Below are 16,153 nucleotides of genomic sequence, written 5' to 3' on the forward strand. Positions count from 1 at the left end.
TGGTGCATTTTCCTGAACACTCTTTAGCTCATCCCACGTGTCTACAGTGTCTAACAACATTGTCAATTCAGTTCTTTCCTGTATTCCCCCCACTTCTACATTGGTGTGAGAATAACCTTGTTCTGCGCAATAACGCGCTACCTCATCAGCATAACGGTTGCCTTGCGACACAAAGTCTACATTCTTCGTGTGCGCGGCACATTTGACAACTGCTATGGCTGACGGACCTTGCAATGCCTCTAACAATAGTCTCACGAATTCTCCATTCCTAATTGGAGAACCCGAGGAGGTCATGTAACCTCTTTGAGACCATAACTGCCCGTAATCGTGAACTACCCCGAAACCATACTGGCTATCGGTGTATATGGTGACTCGAATTTTGTTACCTGCTAAACAGGCACGGGTCAAAGCAATAATTTCAGCTACCTGAGCGGAATGTACTCCTTCCAGGCAGGCGGCTTCCACAACTCTGGTAATAGTACAAACTGCATAAGCTGCTCTCAGCTGACCAATATCGTCTCTTACGCATGAACCATCAACGAAGAATATTTCATCGGGGTCAGTCAATGGCTCATCCACGATATCTGGTCTCGGTTTGGTGCATAGTTCAGTCACATCAAGGCAGTCATGATCTGTACAAATTTCATCATCAATCTCATTTGGAAGTGGCATCAAAGTTGCAGGATTCAAGACGGAGCATCTCTTTAGGGTCACATTCTCGGCAGCCAGTATGACTTGCTCGTAGCGTGTGAGCCTGCTATTTGTCAGATGCTGAGTCTTAGTCCTGGTCATTAACAATTCTACAGAATGCGGTACGTACACCACTAACTGATGTCCCATTACCACACTTTCACAACGTTCAATGCTGACACCCGTTGCAGCAACGGATTTGAGACATCCGGGCAACGCTGCGGCTACTGGATCTAATGTAGCCGAAAAATACGCAACTGGCCTACGCGCATTGCCGTGTATCTGGGCCAAAACTGCTAAAGCGCATCCCTCTCTTTTGCAGCAGTAAAGCAAGAATGGCTTTGTGTAATCAGGCATTCCTAAAGCCGGGGCACGACATAAGTCCTCCCTCAGCTGCAAAAATGCCATCAAACAATCTTTGTCCCATGGTACCGGATCACTTACTCCCTTGTGCGTCAGTTGTAGTAACGGTTTTGCCTTTAGTGAAAAGTTGGCTATCCACTGCCGACAATAACCGACCATGCCTAGAAACATCCTGACTTCTCTTTGTGTTGTAGGCGCGTTCATTTTCATGATCACCTCTATTCTATTCTACCTTCCGCTTTCCCTTTTCAATCCTATGGCCCAAGTATTGCACTTCAGTCTTACAATACTGCAATTTACTTGGAGACACCTTGTGTCCGTTCTCGGCCAAGTGATTTAGTAAGGTAATGGTGTCTACTTTGCAAGCTTCCTCAGTTTCTGACGCAACTAGGAGGTCGTCTATGTACTGGACTAGAACCGAGTTCTTGGGCAGTACTAGACTTTCAAGATTCTTCTTCAGTAGCTGGTTAAAAATCGATGGGCTTTCTGTATACCCCTGAGGGATACGACACCATGTTAAAACGCGATCTTCCAGCTTAAAAGCGAAAAGATACTGGCTCTCTTCATCTAAAGGAATCGAAAAGAAGGCCTGGCATAAGTCTATCACGGTGAACCATTCAGCCTGGAACGGTATCTGAAACAATATCACTGATGGATTCGGTACCACTGGACAACATGAGACAACAATATTATTAATCTTTCGAAGATCCTGCACTATTCTGTATTTTCCACTAGGCTTCTGTAAACCCATAATCGGGGAGTTACATGGACTTCCCACGATCTCCTTCAGTATTCCCTGTTTAATCATGGACTCGATTACAGGCTTTATTCCTGCAATCGTCTCCGGGGTCAACTTATATTGTGGTATTCTCGGATACTCGGCGTTGGGTCTTACCATGATCTTTACTGGTTCTACCCCTTTGATCAATCCTATTTCTTCTCCAGTAAAATCCCACACTTCAGCTGACACTTTCTCCCTCAAATCCTGTGGAAGCTCCTCCACTGTCAAGGTAGGATATAGTTCCACACATTCCTGTGAGTTTACAACTTTAAAATCGGCATCCTCATCGTTGGTCTGCACTTCTACTCCTTCAGGTGTGCAATGTATTGTGCAATTCAATTTACACAACAAATCTCTTCCTAACAGACACACAGGGCTAGAATCACAGATTACAAACTGATGTTCATCACTGTAATTCCCTATCTTCACTGATACTGGTTCTGTCAGGGGATTCGTCATCCTCCTGTTTGCGACTCCTACCACCTGTATCGTCTCTCCCGACATTGGCAAACCTGGGACTACCGCTGATCTCAACGTGGATCGAGTGGCCCCCGTGTCTACCAAAAAGGTCGTAGGACATCCAGCTACTTCAGCCTCTACGTAGGGTCCTCTCTGATCTACTTCCAGGGCTGCACCTAGAGTACAGTCTTCTTCTCTATTCACTCGTTGTCCTGTCAGAGGATCAACGTAGTAGCATTCTTCTCCTCCGACGAACAATGGCATTTGTCTATAGGTTTTCCCTCCATTTGTAATGCAAGGCGGTTGAGGAAACGGGGCTCGAGGAGTCTGATTCCCCCCTTTGATAAACTTTCCCTTCGGGACTGCTGTTCCCTTTACCATGCTGGGTTGAATCTCATCCTCCTCCTGTTCTAATTCCCCCGTCTCGACATTATATGGACACTCGCGTCTCCAATGTCCCACCTCGTTACACTGATGACACCTCGTTGTCTTTTTCAGTGTCGCGATATCCATTCTCGGTCTCGGTCTTTCTTCCTCATCTCTGCTCTGATTATTCTGTTTCTTTACTGGTGTTCCTGTTCCCTGTTGCCGCTGTCCACCCTTTCCAGCTGATTGCATCTGCACCAACATCAGCTTTTCTTTAAGTTTCTTTGCCTTTGAGTCTATTTCGTCGCTACAGTACCTTGCATATCTCAGAATCTCATCTAACGGTTTGTTCTGCCAACAAATCAAATGCTGTTGTATCATTAGGCTTATGTCTGGTCTCAATCCTAGAACAAACTTCGACACAAACTGTCCTATGTCTTTAGGATCCATGACATCCAACCCGCTATACTGTTTAAATGCTTTCAGCAATCTCTCGTAGAATTCGTGAACTGTCTCTTTAGGTTCCTGAGTTGTTCGATCTATCTTAACCCAGTCTATGTCTTGCACTGGCACTTTCTCTTTTAACCATGCAATTACTCTTTCGTACTTTTCCATGACTCTATCGGATGGGCCGTTTGTCTGGGCATCTCTCGGAGGCTCACAAGTGGGCCATTCGATACTAAGTTTGCATGCCGTCCACAAATCTCCGGGTACTACGATATCGAACAAGGTGTTCAAATCGATCCACAGCACCTTAGAGATCTTCACGAACCTCTCTACCTGCTTGTACCACTCTACGGGGTTCTCTCTAAGCTTGGGGAAAGAATTAGTGAATGCCGCTAAATCCCCCCTACTCCAAGGTACATGAACGTAGTTTCCGTTCGCGATTTCTCGCAAAGGGAAAGCTTCCATTCGCATTAGGTCTCCATCCTGGGACTTCACAAGTGCACTCCTTCTGACAGATCCCCTCTTGGACCATTTTTCCTCCCATGTATCCAGATCTCTCCATGTCCTAATACACATGATCAGTTCCCTTATGTGTACTCTTAGCCCAATCGTCCTACGCTCATCTAGATCTCGATCTGTGCAATTCAGCCTATGGTTGGCCTGTAAGGCTTTAGTTCGTGACATGTCTATCATATACTTGTCTGCTAATTCAGATAATTTCTCATGAGCTGCCCTTGCCTTCCGAGTAACATCCTTAGATAAAAATAGTATTTCATCTGGTTCGTACAGCTCTAACCTTTCTATTGCCACTGTGCCGTCAATTATTTCATCCAAGTCTGATTTTAAACTCATTACATCAATCCGTCTTGCTTTTATTTCAGCTCTCAGTACGTCAGTCCTAGGTTGTTCTCTTACATCCCTCTCACCTCCACTATGCGCCCTACGCCTAAGCACAGGTGAGTTATGAGGAGTTTTTCTTCCATCTCTTTGTTCCCACCTCTCTAGATCCCAAGCCTTTCCATCTTCCCTTGGGGTGTGGTGGAACATTGCTCCATTCCCCATCACTACATTCCGTCTTTCTGGCTCGGTGTCTCCAGATACGATATAGGATCCACCGTGCTGTTCTAAACCATTGTAACTCGCTTGCTGTCTGGTGTCGCTCAACAACCGATAAGATCCTTCATGGCCCTCCATGTTCCAGCGATCTCGTTCGTGATCACCGGATGCATGGCGAGACGTTTCGCGACTCCCTATATTCTCATGACTTCGTTCGTGTTCACCGGATGCATGGCGAGACCCTTCGCGGCTCTCCATGTTCCCGTGATTTCGTTTGTGATCACCGGAGGCATGTCGAGACGTTTCACGACTCTCCATGTTACCGTGATTCCAATGTCGCGCATTTTCTTCTGGGGCATGGTGAGTGCATCTGAAACTATTTCGATACTCCTGCGTCCTTCGTTCTCCCTCACTAAAGGTGACGCGAGGCACCTCCCCACACCCTGCACTCCTGTCGTTACACATTTGCCTATTGCCGCTGGTAATATGGCAAGTATCTCCTCTGCTTCCTTGACTCCCTCTCTCCCACTCTGGGCTGCTTTCGCCAGCTCCACAATGAGAGAGGATCCTGTTATCCTGATCACTCCATTCTGCTCCTGTTTCTAATTTCTTATTCTCAGTTTCTTCGGCAGTATCCCATTCTCTCAAATATTCCCTTAATTCCTTATAGGATTTCGGTTTCGGTCCCCTCAAATCCATCTGTCCTCTTTGGCCCCCTTGTTCTACCCAGGGACCCGTTGCAGAATCTAGTGGGGTACTCCGACTCATTGGTCCTGACAACTGCCTTTGGGAATTGGTCGTGTTATTCCTTCCCCCTGTCTCTGCCCTTTCTCTGTCCCATCGTGCCTGTTCCTCCTGCTGGACCCCTTCTGGGTTGTAGATTGACACTATAGGCCCTATGGTAACAGGTACTTGTAGAGCATCTGGCATTTGATACGACCTTGCATACTGCGTTTCTGGCACCTTCTGGACCACGAATCTTCCTACTACCCTCTGTTCGGAACTAGATTGAGGTACTTCCTCACCCTTCTTGGCATCCCACTCTGTTACTGGAAGCGATTTATATTCCCCCATCTAGCTCCGTCCCCTTGTTGTAATACAGGACTTTCGGCTTCTCCGCTGTACGGAGGTGGTCTATCTGTTAATAGCCTCTCTATCAGATCCTCTTCTGTCTCGCTATCCTCATCTTCTTCTAGAGGTTTCTTTTCCCCCGTAACTTCTAGCATCGGGTACAGCTTGTCTGCTTCTATCTTTTGCACCCTCCACTTTTTGGCTTCATCGTCCCATTTAGCATCCTGCACTGCTTTTACCGATCGCCTTACTCTTTCCTGGCGTCTCTTTACGCTCTTTTCGTGTGCTGCTCTAAACCATGCACTAAGGGCTTCGAACTGTGTTGGCCTCGGTAGAGGTCTTGTTGCAAGCATTACTGCTTTCAGTTGGTTCAATACTTCTAGCTTAAACGTTCCGTATCTCGGAAACGTCAGTTCCTTATTCCCTTCTGTTAGCTTATTCCACTCGGAGATCCATAGTATCAAGTGTAAGCCTACATTTACTGCCATATGATAAGCTGGTGTGCCTTCTGGTGGAGCTTCTTCTCCGGCATACAAGTTTCCTCTATCTCTCTTAAAGATCGCCCTTAAACGTTTAAAACACCTCATTTTCGATAATCTACAAATTTCCTCTACTCTCTTCCTTATTTACGTCCCGATGACAAACCAACCAATCCCTACGCGACTCTCGCTAATCGGCCTATCCCAGCGCGACTCTACGCTGACCGACCAATCTCAGCGCGGCTCTACGTTGACGTCACTCGTTCTCTTTGCAGCAATTCCCTTCCGTTCTCAATTCGTCTCACGATCTTGCATGCGTTTCATTCATACACCGAAAAATGACTACTTCCGTCCAAGCGATCACTTTTCTCTGACTGTACGGCCACAGTCTAACTGTAATTGTCACCTCAACTGGCGAAACGTCTTCCCTCTTACAGTCAGACGCTTGCCTCAACTGATAGGTTACTTACACACAGTAAACGTACGACCAGCGTCCGTTACTCATACACTCACTCTTACGCTCCCCCTATCAGCGGTCTGTCGGGCGATCAATGGTACCTCATGACCCCCTTTCAATGGTAGACAAATTACTCTGGGTGTTCGATACACCCGAACCACTTAAGCTCTCCTTGAACTTAAGATTTTATCCGGTTGCGCGCGCTCACAACCTTCCCTCAATCACACTACAGGCATTCAACTCCGCTTGACATTACAACACAGGTACAACATAAAATACCGCAATCTTACAACGCATGACCCTTATACTCACTCTCGACCGACTCTGCTGCTTTTCTCTCGACGCACCGTCAGCACCGTCTTCGGCAGGGATTCTTCTTCTGGTCGTCGATGACTAGGGACCTTGGGGTAATCTAGACCTGACCTAGGTTGTCTTCCTCAAGAAGAAAACCATCTTTCTCTGCTACCAACTGCGGGGAATGAGATTTTAATATCTTTTTATGATCAATTTAATAACTTATCTCATTCGTCAATTTTGGATCGCTTGTTTTCTGTCATTGAGTAAAAGACAAACCCCGCATAGGTTAGATAAACCCCATAAACTGACGCAACTCTGAAGAACCACTTACAACTGATAAAGTTTAAAAGTTTTAATATAAAATTAAGAAAAGTTGCAAGTACAATCCTCTCAGGATAAGATTCATCAAATATACAGGAACTAGAAGGAACATATATTCCCTAAAGAACCTCAGTCTACAAACGAATACAATTAAAGTCAGCTCGAGAATCAACAAATTAAAAAGCATAGATATGATGTGGTTCCGTTGCGTCATCTAAAGAAAGAGAAAAATAATCAAGTTAATCTGTCCCTACTCTATACTAAGTGACATCCCTACTTCGCAAGTTCCTAACCTAAAAAGGTGTCAGCAGTTTGACTTCCAAAGAAGTACAAACTCTCTTAGCCTCTAAAGGTAATTTCGATCGAGAAGTAGTACCCTCTCTGCCTACCCATCCGCTCTCTAAGGGTCCTCGGCCTACTGCTCTCTTGCGCTCTGATCTCTCTCAGCGCATCTGCTCAAGTCATCTACTCTTCGCCCTGAGCTCCTAACTTGCTTGCCCTGAGCTCTTCGATTGTTCCCGCTATCTTCTCCCCGGGGTGCTGTCCCTAAAATACACAATCACAGTGTGGGTGGAACGCCCCTTCGACGCCCACCGCGGACTTTCCCCATGATCTCATTCTTTGCTCTTTTCCATGGCTTCATCTCTTTCCGTCGTCCGTTAAGTTGACCCTTCCCCTTAGACGCCATCTTTGTCTTCTTGCTGGTGACTTCATTGACATATCAGTTGTCCTTTCGGAGCAAAAGTCTATCACCTCAGCGGAACTTTACTCTTTATAACTATATGCATAACCTTTCTTGGTCCTGTGAATGGTCATTTCAAAACAAGACTCAAATTCCAAGCGCCCCTTATCACGTTTAGGCCATAAACTTCGTCCGGCATTGTCACCTTAAATCTAGCAAGAACTAGACTCCTTGGCTCGCACGTTCACATCAAGGCTATTCACGACTCCTGTGAGCCCACTAAATTACAAACAGCGGACTACACTCCTGCGAACCCTTGGTCAGCTAGGTTAAAATCACACATGACCTAAACCCTTCTAACATTCTTACAAGAAGCTTTCTACACAGTATAACCTTTAACACACATTTATATATAATCGCATTTAATAAATCGTTTGCTTAAGTGAATACATTCTACATAGAATATAAATTACCTAGAATATAACTTTACATTCTCATTCGTTACATCGTTATGTATGTTCTCTGCACATCTCTCCATGTTACATTTCTCGCCGTTTCTCCATTTAAAGTTACACATGTACATGAATTCTACTTTGCACATTCTTCAGTTCGTAAGCATTTCTACACATTTCTACATTAGCCCACTACGTATACGGCCTTCTGAATCTAACGCATTTCAAGAGTAAATACAGTTACATTTCCTATATTACTTTGATTACATCGGTTAACTTTATGCTATAAGTGTCAACTTCATGTTACGATATACATTTAATTCCTACGTTATACGATGTGCTTGTAAATATGGCTCGGATATACGTTTTATTCAAACTGCGCTCTCTCACTCCTATACTTACAATCTATGAGTACTATTCGTATAATCTTTTGTATGGGAAGTTTCTTGGCTGCAGCAGCTCGCATTAAAGGTAAACATGTACCTATCGACAGCATATAATGACTTCCTTTTGCTGTAGACTAAATTGCTTATTTGCACTGCACCTGCCGTTGTGGATATTGTTTAGTTTTTAAATAAGCAAACTGCTTTTTATAAGGTTGTATTGTAAAGCCTTGGTCATGTATTTTAATCTCTTTTTAACATGATTGTACTTGATGTATTTGTAAATGTATTCATGAACTTTTATATGAAATGTCTTTTTATGATTTTTATCAAAATCGAATAAAAGTACTTTGACTGACTGACTGACTTGCATGCTTTTTTTTAAAAAAAAGGTGCTGAAATGGCTACATATTTTTGCAAGGCCCTCATGCAAACGCGGTACTGCTCCATTGTGTCTCTCTACTCGTCCACTCCCAAAGGAATCCATCTTTGTCTCATCTCTCTATGCATTGCTTAGTTCCTTCCTATAGCACCCATTGCACTATTGATATGAGCATTGATGATGTAATTCTAACTGTTATATATGGCTCTTCACTGCTATAACAACCATGGAGTTTTCTGTCTCATTAAGGAATTCCAGCCTGCCCTGACGTGGACTCTCAAAGAAGGCTTTTAAAGTGGTGCATGCTTCTGCTGGAGTGGAGAGCAGGGAGCACAGATTTGGGTTGGGAGGGAAAGGAGGACACAGAGGGTGGTTGGGGTGGATGGCAGGAGCCTGGGTGCTACATGGGGCAGGAGACTGAGGCAGCTTAGGTGGAGGTTTGTGTTGCTCCTCCATAACTCCTGCACCCCTGCGGCTATTGGAAAACTCCTTAGCCCATCACTGCTGGCTGAAGGTTGAAAAACAATCCAGATCGAATAAGTCAGTGTACTTTGTTTTAAAACAAGCACTCTCTTCCTTAAAGTTTGGGGCTGCTTGGCTCACAATACCAGCCTACCACTAGTTAAAAAACATAACCAACAAAGCCATCAAACAGCAATCCAAGCTAATAGCTAAAGCATATTTGACTCATAAACTCCATGCATGGGTGGAGATGTCAACATATAAAACTCTAAAACCCCAACCATATCTGTCGGAACACCTTTCAAGATCAAAAAAGTTCAACCTGATAATACTGAGGCCAGGAGTTTATCCATCTAAAGTCCTTACTCCAAAATGGAAACGGTCCTGGCCCACCCTGGAATGTGGCTTTTGTGGGTCTGAAAACGAGTCCATCTACTATGCACTTGTCTGGTGCTACTAGACCTTCGGAAAACGCTTCTACGGCCAACACTGGAGCAAGAACAAACAAGGACCTGTACATCTGCCGTTATAAAATGCTTAGGAGGCTCGACAGTCCAACTGGCATGCAAGGCGATAACGTTTTTGAGCTTAGTGGCAAAAGAACTAGAGAAGAGTGACAGATGAACTAAGCATGCCTTCTCAGAATTAACTTGTTTACTTAAATCAAAAACCCACAGCTCACATGACCATAACAGTAGCACTTTATTCATAAAATATGCTCATGAATTATGGGTTTGGACAGCCTGCGATTGGCCATACCCAAATATATCAGAAGCCCGATTTTACCCGTGGGGGTGGATGCCTCGTGTTCATACCCAACCCCAAAAAAATCGTTTTTAACATCAGTTTTAGAACATATTTTAACGAGTTTAACACAATTTCATATTCAAATTAGTACTAATGTTTAATGATTTTTAAGAATTGTGTGGGTTAATTGTATCACGCTTTATGAAATTAAATGAAATCAAACAAAATTATTTCTTACTTACTTACCCTGCAGCTGTTGTAAGCAGGTGATCTGTTGAAACGAGTTGGGGTGTAAAAACTTCTCATTGTCTATTTGAAGTCACTCCGAACCCCTCAGTTAAAAATATCCTGTCATTCACTGTTGCCCATCTATAATTCAATATGTCAGTTGCTTCTGCCACATCCCTCCTCCCCCTCAATGTAACACATTACTGTTTACTTTTCAATTACCATTTTTTCACATTTATCTTTCCTCTTGTGTACTATTTTTCCTCAAAGTACTGTGTTTCGACGCCCTTTGAAGCCTGATGCTTTCTATACAAGATTATAAAAATAAATAAATACTAAAATTATAGCTCGTTAAATTCAATGTTTTTCATTTGCTTTGTTTACACCTACGTCTAATAGCAAACGTTGTACTGTTTTAATGCAGGAGATTAACATTTTCACTTCATTATACTTCGATTGAACAATCCCAACAACAGTAATAAAAATTAAAAAATGTTAAAAAGCTAAATTTTGAAACCTTACGCAGCCAAATACTAAATATGATGCCTAATAATTGTCAAATATAATACACATGTATGACATGAAATATGGGCCGTGATATCATTTTCAACATTCATATATAATATCTGCATCATGCCAATCTACTGCTTGTAGCAGATTACTTCTTTTATCTTTTAACGCTTCTTAATGGGAAATGCCAGTTTATAATCTTCGAACCTATTCTAATTAACAGTAAGGGTGACTGAGACATTAGATAATGATTGTCAGAGTCATAACATGTATCAGTAGAGGAGCCAGACAAGGAGCCCAAGTGCCTTTAGCGATAAGCTGTCCTTAAAAACAGCAACCCACCCCTCCCTGTAAGAGCAAATACACCAGTCATACCAGCTGGATACTCACCTACTAGTCTTCCCTTTGCTAGGGTGACACTCACAGATCCTGTGAAACAAATTCCAAGTTAGCATAGGGTACTGAGCTCAGCAGTACAGACGTCGGGGCACGGCATGTCTGCACCCCTGCTTTAAGGTCCTGCAGTGTGGCTCTCCCCTTGTCTGCTGGTTGCAAAGTACACAATCTCTGTCCTTGACTTGAGTTCAGGAGTAACCTAGGGGCCTCTTTCAATGGTTCCCGAGGAGACAGGGCAGGCTAACCAGCGACAGAGGCTCTGCTCCTCCGGACCACCCAGCGCTGTGCACAAGAGACCAAGTGGCTACCTACAAGATGCTCCTCATGGTGCAGAACTATAAGTCTGGTCCTATGATATGTTGCTGGTATTTTCCGGGCTCAGACACTGAAAGGTCCATCAGATGCATTTTCCTCTCTCTTCCTTCTCGAGCATTCTTCACAAAGTTCCGCACACTCCCCCTCAGCGTGCCCCCGGCTGTGCCACAGGCTGCCAGCTGCCGGTGGTGGTGCAGGGAAAGCACATGAACCCGCTCAGACTTTGACCTCTTATACAGTCCGGAACCCCCGCTGGGAGAACTAGGTAAGAACACCGCACTGGCACTGATTGATTCCAGCCCCACAGGGGACACAGCGCTCCATCCTCGCACTGTGCGAAAAGGAACCAGTGTGACGTCTGCGTGTCCTGGAATGGAGCAAGGAGAGTTTACTCCAGTCCAAACTATGTCCGTGTTTTTACAAAAGGGCAAAACATGGAGTAAACCGATCGTGCTGCATGTCTGACGTGTTTGCCAACGAGGAATGGAAGAAATACAGGGCCTTATTTATGAAGGACTTGCGCCGCCAGTGCGTCACTTTTAACATGGGAAAAAGTGACGCATCGGCGGCGCAAGTCCTTCATAAATAAGGCCCACAGTTCTCTACACATTTGAAATGTGAAAGAGGGAACTTAAATGACAAATCAGGGCGCTGTTTCTTTCTGCAAATGCAGCTCAATAGTTCAAAATCTATTTGCTTCAATTAATCTAAAAAAGGACCCTCGCGTGTAAGACCGACTTGCGCAAAATGCCTTATCATTTTGTAAGTGCTTGGCGATGTGTATTTCCCACTTCTGCTGTGGTATGCATTTCTCATGAGCTGGAGCAAAGCCCCTGCGCCTCGATCCCGTGATGCTCTGGGAGGATGAACCTGTAGTCTAGGCGCTCATTCACTGCAGGAATATTAGTGATATTTGTTTACAAGCAAGAAGTATTGCCAAAGAGCATCTAGGAAAGAGCAGCACTAACATCTAGACAACAATGTCAAACATCCTGGTAAGTAATGATAAAACACACAGGGCAGATATGATCACTTGTAATGTACCAGTTGGTCAACAAACATGTTTGTTGGGCCTCAGCCCCCTTTAGATTCCTTCACCAGACTTCGCCCATTTCCATTTGCAATGGACACTGTTTTGGATCTGAAGTGGAATGTGAAATTCTTGTAGGCCTGTAATGTTGCATCTGATGGTCAGGGACTCAGGAGTTACGCTGTTTACTATTTTGTAGATGATGCACAGGGTTCAAAAGAGATTTAGGTTGTTGATTGTAAACCAGCCCAGGGCAGCATGGTGGGTTGTCAAATGATCACACTTACGAAGGCCAGGCATGCCCAGTTTTGGATTGCCTGCAGTTTGCACTATTGGCTTCAAGTGTTGTGACTTGTAACATCACTAAGCTGGCCCCTTTGGATCTCTTGTAGGTTACTCAGAACTCATTGGCGTGCAAACCAGTCTCTCATAACATTACCAAATGCACACAAATGGCTCGGTTCGGGAGGGGTGTAGTTCCTATATGGACTTTGATGCTCCCTGATCGGACCCATCGATAATTTCAGATTATCTCATTTCTGTAACATGGATTAAGTCATTCTCAGTAAGAATGACAGTCTAGGGGCGTGGCCAACCTAGAGGGCTGGATAGATGTGCCCTACAGACCCTCTGGCCGAGAGGATGAAAATCATACAAAATCCTCCAGCTAGAGAGCAGTTCGATCCCGGCACTGAATGGTCAATCGCCCTGGATCTCTCTGCATTTGAGGCCGATGTAAAACAAACCCATACCCGAAGATCTGCCTGGCCAAGGTGCTGAAGGGGAGCCATGGCCGGGCGTGCGGTCAGACAGGACGGAGCATAATACGCTACATAGTGACCTCCTGAGGGGCATGAGGGCGACCTAGATAGGCGGCGGCTGAAGATTCCTGGTGCGGAGTTCCCACCCCGCATTGTATTTGGCCTGCCTGGGGCCAGCCCAGAGCAGACTGCCACAGTGCTGACTACTGGAGAGAGCCAGACCAGGCAGGAAGTAGAAAAAGGGGCAAAACTCCCATACCTGGCGGTCATGGCAAAGAAGAGCAACAGGAGCAGCACAAAGGTGTAGGGGCACTCCACAACATAAGTAAGCTCCGCATATCAAATGCAGAGACACTGAGAGAAAGCCCCATTGGGACTGTAGGGCCTTGAGTGGGAAGCTGACGACCAAGGTAGTCCCCCATTAGATGCAGCAAGGCTAAAGTGCACACAACACTGTAGTTGTTGTGAGAGAACTGTGCCTGGAGAGCCTGAGAAAGGTGCAACAAGACATAAGTGTACCCTACGACTAAATCTGTGTGCTAATTCCCAGAGTGTGCGCAGACCACCCTCTCGCATGTTGGGGGGGCTCCCGAGCCCAATCTGGGTGCGCTGTTGCACAGTCTACCAGATACTGCGGAAGCATTACGGTAGTGCTGCTGTGAAACTGCTCAGGTGAAGACTGAGACTAGAGCGACATAATGGGAGACTTTTGGGTGTGTGCCTCAAATTGGCAGGGGTGCAACAAAGGCTTGGCATGTACCTATGCTTGGATACAGAGGGGCTGTTGGTTTATCATAAATGAGGCTCATGTGCCGGACACATGCATAGACCACGAGCCACAGTGGCTGCCTTGGAGTGACTATGATTCTGACCTGGTGTGGAATTGGGTGCTGGAAAGTAATGATGAATCCTAGCTCCTAGCTGTGTGCATTGTGATCGGTTGCACACCTAGATAACCCAAAGTGCTCGAGGGAGAAACTGGGTTTGCCTGCACTTAGAGCCTGTGGTGGAGCACTGGATTCGGATATATCCGTGCCCCCTCATAGTTTTTCACTGCCGTCATTATCATGGTGAAGGACAAACAGTCCAAGACGGCGCAAACTAAAATAATAATGCAATATACGGTCCACAGGCCGGGACCCCAAGAAAAGGGGTCAGAAGTCAATGTGGCATAGGCAGCTGTAGAGCATCTACAGAGCACCGCTGAAATACTGAATGCAATCCAGGGATCCAGGCAGGCACAAGAAACCAAAATGTACGCAATGCCCATGGACGTTAATCATCTTCACCTCAACCTGTGTAAGGTGGTTGAAAGAGTGACCACTACAGAAGATGACGTAGCAACTCTTAAGATGTAAACCAAGGACCTTAAGGTTGCGGTGGCTGGGCTAAAGTACAGTGCAACGCACATGGAGGAAGGTGTGGAGGACACTGAAGGGCGCTCCAGTTGCAATAATCTGCGCTTTATTGGTTTCCCTGAGAAGGTGGAGTGTCCCTCGGTGGAGCTGCTCCAACTCAAACTCGAATGCCTCTCAAAATTCTTCTCACTAGAGAGGGGCCACAGAGTACTGGCGAGTCAAGCCTGAGAGTGCCCCCTAGGGTGCTGATAGCACACTTGTCTATCCATAGGGATTAAGACATAATACTACAACAAGTGTGTACACAGAGCCCTCAAAGATATGAGGATAAACAGATACAGATCTTTCCTGATTACACAAGGAGGGTACAAGACCTCCTAATCAACTTTTTATCTGTCAAGTGACAACTGCGAGAGCACAGTATTAAAGTATAGCCTGATGTATATGGCCAGACTGTGTACTCAAAATAAAGGAAACGTACACCTCTATGACATGCCGGCGGCTGCAGTTCAGTGGCTGGAGTCTTTGGGCTTGGGCAGTAACTCATCTGCATGACAAGAACCGAAGAGTCAAAGATTGCGACAATACCAGCACAATAAGCCTCTGCTCAGGGCACGGTGTAGCTCCCCTGCATTGCTTGGAGAAGGATGGGCTATGGTAGCTGCGGATTGCAAACTGTGGACTACGCAGGAATCCTTGGAAGCGCAGTACCTCTACTTGCAGCTGAGTCATGTCCCAGAGACACAAAGTTATGGTCTTGAGGTGGGGTGAGCAGATGTAAGCTGACTGACCACTGTTGATGGCCACCATAGGGACAATGATAATATTAACTTTGAGCTGAGCTCTATTAGTGAACCGACTGGGACTTGGAACGGTTCTTGTAGCCTAAAAACATATATATTACCATCGCCTTTTTGTTATATGGAAGGCAAGTATAACCTCTTGGCCAAGTGAAACCAGGGAAGGGTAGACATGAACCACTGAAGACCTTCCAGGAGCCCGTGCCTTGTGTTGGTCTGCAAGTGCATCAAGTGCGGTTAGGTGCATACATTGGGGGACGGGTGAGCTACTGGGGTGGGACTTGGGGTCACCAGTGGCCGGCTGTTGAGTCAGTTGTGTCCACAGATACTGCCTATGGGTGGGATAGGGGAGGGATATCTGGAGTTACAGTTCTTCCAGTTTAGGTTGTATACAGGGATTGCTCCCGGAACTGAACTGCTTGCCACGGAGGATTGTTCCACAGTTTGTGCGTTTGACCTACGATATCCCTGCTTGCTCCCTGAGGCACGACAGCTGGTGTGAGCGCTTTCCGCAGTCGGCGGAAAATCAACTCGCTCCCAGTCTGGAACTGCCCAGGTTGAGGACTCTGCCGTTTGCCTAGCGAAAGGAACCTACCGGGGGACTGCGAAGCCCAGCATTCTCCATTCTGCACAGCTGGTGCCTCTTCCCCCGGCGGCCACGCCCCCTGCCTGCAGACCTCATAACCTTTCGCGACACCCGCTTCGCGGGTGCCGCTCACGGAACTGAACTGCTTGCCATGGAGGATTGTTCCACAGTTTGGGCGTTTGACCTACGATATCCCTGCTTGCTCCCTGAGGCACCACAGCTGGTGTGAGCTCTTTCCTCAGTCGGCGGAAAATCAACTCGCTCCCAGTCTGGA

The sequence above is a fragment of the Lissotriton vulgaris genome, chromosome 12 (assembly GCF_964263255.1).
Source record: "Lissotriton vulgaris chromosome 12, aLisVul1.2, whole genome shotgun sequence".
Classification (NCBI taxonomy): Eukaryota; Metazoa; Chordata; class Amphibia; order Caudata; family Salamandridae; genus Lissotriton; species Lissotriton vulgaris.